The sequence below is a fragment of the Polyodon spathula genome, chromosome 25 (assembly GCF_017654505.1).
Source record: "Polyodon spathula isolate WHYD16114869_AA chromosome 25, ASM1765450v1, whole genome shotgun sequence".
In the NCBI taxonomy this organism is placed as follows: domain Eukaryota; kingdom Metazoa; phylum Chordata; class Actinopteri; order Acipenseriformes; family Polyodontidae; genus Polyodon; species Polyodon spathula.
The window spans coordinates 22,659,532-22,664,678 of record NC_054558.1 but is presented as its reverse complement, the minus strand read 5'-3'; positions in this window follow the sequence as shown (position 1 = coordinate 22,664,678).

Genomic DNA, 5,147 nt, shown 5'->3' with positions numbered 1-5,147 from the left:
AAGTATCTAGGAGCGCCACCCAGGGAAGCCCCTGTGATGTGCCTCCTAACAGCTTCCTGAGTTGACTGACGCACAATTCTGAAAAGAAGGGGACCTCCCCACATTGTGCAATGAGGCTCTTGCTGGATGGAGCTCCGATGACTCGACAGACAGGAGACTCTCACCACTCACAGGAACCAGGCTCCTTCCCTGAAGGGGCCACCTTCATGTCTCTTTAATCAACAGCATCCCTTCACTGAGTGACGAGAGGCTGCTGGCAGAGAGCACCCCACTGTTTTGTCCTTATATTTGCTCTGTCTTCAGGAGGAAAACTACGGAAGGCTCCAAAAACAGACCGGCCTTGACGCACTTTGAACTCAAGGACAGTTTTGAGCCAGTCGTCGTTCTTCAAGATTCCCCGAGGGTCACACTCCAGATCGTTATTAGTGGATTTCTTTCTGAAAGCACCACATACAGTTTTAAAACAGTAACAGATAACCCTGTGTGAACGGAGGCTTTACAATCCACTCTCCCAGTGAGCCAGTTGGCCGTTAGCAGCACCTGAAGCTTTGCGATTCAAGATAAATAAATAAATGGGCGAACAGCTGTGTCCCAACAAGACTCCTTTGTGCCTTGGACTCCCAACCCAGGCTAATTAATACCAAGCTGATCTCCGTGGAGCAGCTGGATCTCTTACTGGTGTCTCACACATTTAATTTACAAACAAGCTCAGCTGCTCCGGCTGAAAGCCTTGCAAAAGCCACATTTCTACCACATGGATTAGTTAAGAGGTCAACTAATTGGAATAAATAAAGACTCTGCACAGTAGATTGAAGTCTCTTAAGAGACATGTACAGTGTATGTTCTGTATTCTAGAAGTTTACACATTACACGTTAAATATCCTATCCACACTACCTAAATAAACAGCCAGCACTAAACGTTCAATTAATGTTGAAGCTCAGTTGAGGGCTGCTGAAATGCACACATATTGTGTCATTTCATTTTAAAAGACATATTTGGAACACATACAAGTATTGCACTTAATTATTAAAATACGATTATGTTGGTCTATGCAGTGTTATAGTGGAGTATTACAGAATCTAAACTTAGCCGTCACTTTGAAACCCAGTCCCTGAAATAGACAGCAGGCGCCAACGCTGCAGAACCACGGCCCGTGTACAGTAGCAGAACCACAGTGAGCTCTGAGATTATGTTGTCTTTCTCAGGGTCTCAGTGTGGAAATGCGCTAACAATGAAGCAGAAAGATAAACCACCATCAATCCACTGACCCAGACTAGGGGCTTCTGTTCTCAAATGAGCTTCTAATTATAAATAATGAGCTTCTTTCTTCGGCAGTCAGGATACTAGAAGATAATCTCAGTCGTACCCTGGGAAGCAACTAATTAACCTCCACAGCGTTGACAGGCTGGGGGCTCCTTACTGGCTGCTTGGACACCTGCTGGATCTCTTCGTAGCTGCATGGAATCCGAGACGCCGCCACTCCCCGCTGCTGCAGGAGGGCTTGTGGCTGTTTGCTGGGGTGCTCAGTATTTCTTCCCTGGCTTTTACTAAGCTTGCCTTGCAATGCATCAGAGCCGGGGTGACAGATTTGCAGAGTCCAAGTCCAGGCTGGTCAAGGCGGTTGTGCTGACTTTGTTCGATTTTAGTTTGAAGCTGTTGTTTTACACAGCTCCAGGTGTGTGCTGTCCGAACACATACTCAGAAGCATTAGGAGCACAGACTGCGGGGCTCAAACATGGAATGCAGATCTTGAAAACAGCAAAGCTTCAGAGAACTGATTACAAGGCTAGCATTGATAGCTGTCCTGGGTTAACTGTTTGTTTTATTTTAGCAGTGGGGCATTGTTATCCGCTTCTACCACAGTGGTGCAGTTTGTATATCTGAGAGGTGTCGAGAAGCAGAGTTTAAAGTAGCAGGAATGTAAAATGTCTGAAAGAAAAGCTCTTTCTAACCACCAGATTCCCCAGCAGCCCTAGCGCCAGATTGAAATCAGGCTTTACAGGTGGAAAGAGTACATCAGGTGTACTCTGAGACCCCACCCCCGTTAGGGTGGGGGTCGTGTCGGGGGGGGGGTGGGCCCCGAGTAAGGACTTCCTGAAGAAAAAATAGAGATATTGTAATCCAACGGTAATTATCCCTATATTGCTCCTGAAGGAATAAGCAGCTGGAAATCAAGATCCTGTCCTTGGGAAAGAAATAATTATAATGTATGGTGCTGATTGATGAAGCTACAGAGTGGGAGGAGAACCACACTGCTGCCACCTTCTGGACACTGTGAGTACTACAGTGAAACTGCCGATATTAAAGAAAAGCATTGGTGCCGAGCATTGTGACGTGAACTCAGATACAGAATACAGGCGCTGATCAAGCTGGGTGAACCAGACCCGTTCTACAGGTGAAGTAAGACAGGGGAACCAATCAAACTGCACTGGGGGAGTAGCTTTTATAAACTACACAGAAGCAACCCTCTTTTGTTCTGTAACCTGCAAGGGAGTTTGTACATTTTTCTTTTTCCAGTTGCTGTTGTACTAAGCACCACCACCACCACAGTCTGGTTGCAATAATGAAGAAGATCAAGTACTCTTACAGTCAAGCCAAATTCGGTGCTGTTTAAAAGTATGCGTAAGGAATACCTTTGCGTAAGAAACCAGATATTCGATACTGAGGGCCTGGGTCAATATCCAGGACTAAAGCTCTATAACTATTAATGAAAATCACATAACAAAATAATACACTTAAATTGAAATTAAAATGTCAAGGAGATATCTTTTCAAATTGAAAAAAGCGTGAGTCTACTGTACTCGGAATGTGTTTGAAGATCTGGCATGAACGTTATTCCTTTGAGGTGTTCTTCTTACATCTGTCCACTAGGTGGCAGTAACGCACAGCATATACCGGTACAGATGCTGTGCCTCTGCAAAGCAGGAGAAATATTTGCGAAAGCAGCAATGATAGCACTGTGTCACCAAGACAAGTGTACAAGTTGTGCGAGTGCTTGTGGAGCGATACAAGACCCTTTCTCGATGACCACTGCCACCTAATCTCATGGTTATGCGATTCGTTTATTATATTCTCTGGGCTCTACAATGCTTACCTATGCGTGACCATGTTTTCACTAGTATGTGAATAATGGATCCACTGTATTCTCATATTCATATATATATATATATATATATATATATATATATATATATATATATTATATATATATATATATATATATATATATATATATATATATATATATACATATCTCCTATGTGTAATAGTGAAGTGCAGGGCTTGCTTTTCCTCTCCTCTCTGAATCCTCTTTAGCAAACCTAGTGAGAAGAGAATAATCTACTGCGTGTCTGTGTGTGTGTGTAACATGCATACGTGTGTGTGTCAGTGTGTGTGCGTGTCTGTGTGTGCTTGCGTGTGTGGGTGCCTCTGTGTGTGTGTGTGTGTGTGCTTGCTTGCGTGGGTGCGTGCATGCACATGCATGCGCGTGCGTGTGTGTGTGTGTGTGAGAGAGTTTCCAAACCTTGTATCAGTAGCACCTGTTTGTGAGCAGCAGTAGTTAGTGGTTTGTTTTTCAGTGTGTGTGACTGACTGGTATATTATAGTTATTATCTCTAGCATCCCAGAAGGCAACTGCTAATCGTCTACATGCAGTCAGATGACTGACAGGGAAGGATGACAGCTGCAGATCAATCAATATGCAAGCTGAACCAACCAGAACAGCTCTCCCTCCTAGTATATCTATGCTGGAATTATTTCCCCAGCTTCACATGCTTGTATCTGTATTGCTGTAACACAGTGCTTTGTAATTAGGAATCCTGGTGCCCTAGTCAGATGAAAAGGATGACTCATTCAGTTTAATGGGGCTACAGTATTTCCCAGCTGTTTCATCCTATGAATGGTTAGGGGATGCTGTGCACGTCACTCCCAGTGCAATATCTTTAATGAGCGTGGGTGTGATTGTGAAGCCCATCACTGTAAATTCAAAGTCATTTAAAAGAGAGAACAAGTCCCATAAGCTTCAGCTTCTTAATAGAATTAACACTGACCACTGTCCTGACCAGTGTATTCAAAGGCTTGTTTCTTTCTATAGGTTCCAATTACAACCTTTATCGACACAAATACTGAACTCAATTGAAAATCCTGTGGAATTGTCCAGATACAATATGCTGCCCAGCCCCTTCAGATAGGATTTTAAAGAGAAATCCACGTGCTTCCAACTGATTATCAAATGCAGTGTTGCGTTGGGCACCAGGCATTCAGGGGGTTAATGGACTAGTCAATGAAAATAATTAGAAGTCCCGTGTGTGGTCAATAGATCACTGCGTGCTTCCACAAATCACAAAGGTGATTTCAAACCATCCGAGTCTGGATTCAAAACCACGCAGTGATGAGAAGCCTGGGCATCACTGGAGTGTGCAATCACATGCATGTGTAAAACACAGAGTCAATAACCAGCAATGACAATCCAGGGTCAGAACATTCAGCCTCTGTCAGCATTCTGAATTCCACTAAGAAATGAAGCAGCGAATGGCAGAGCTGTGTTTGTGCTGGAGCCAGGCTTCTACCTGGGAATTCCAATAGCAATCTTCCAATCGACCTGAACTTCATGTTTGCATTCCACAAAATAATTCAATAAATAGGCCGATTGCTGTTTTTAATTGTGTCTGGCTGGGATTATCCAATGCCTTTAATTATATCAGCTCTCTGCGGGGTTGTATAATGAAAACTCAGAATCAATGTATGAGCTGAGGCCAGGGTCATGCCATGTATGCTACTGGATCATCATAAGAGCATTTAACTAACTTCTTATTAGCGTTTTACAATGCTATTCCAAAGCAGGCTATCAATGTATCTTGTTTTTTTTTTTTTTTTGTTTTTTTTTTTTACACAAATCTATTTTGCATTTTTATATTGAACTCAGCACCAGCTCTGATTGTTTATTGTCAGCTATACTGTTTGTATGCGTTGTCTACAGTCTCTGATGCTGTCCTGTCTGACGCCGTTATTAATGCCGCACTGAGTTTGCAGAATTCGGAATGAGGGGGGGGGGGGGGGGGGCTGGTATCACGTGATGTGTCTGTGTTTAAAAAAAAAAAAAAACAAGCGGAAGGGTACACAAAGGACGTAAGAAATTGATTTTATT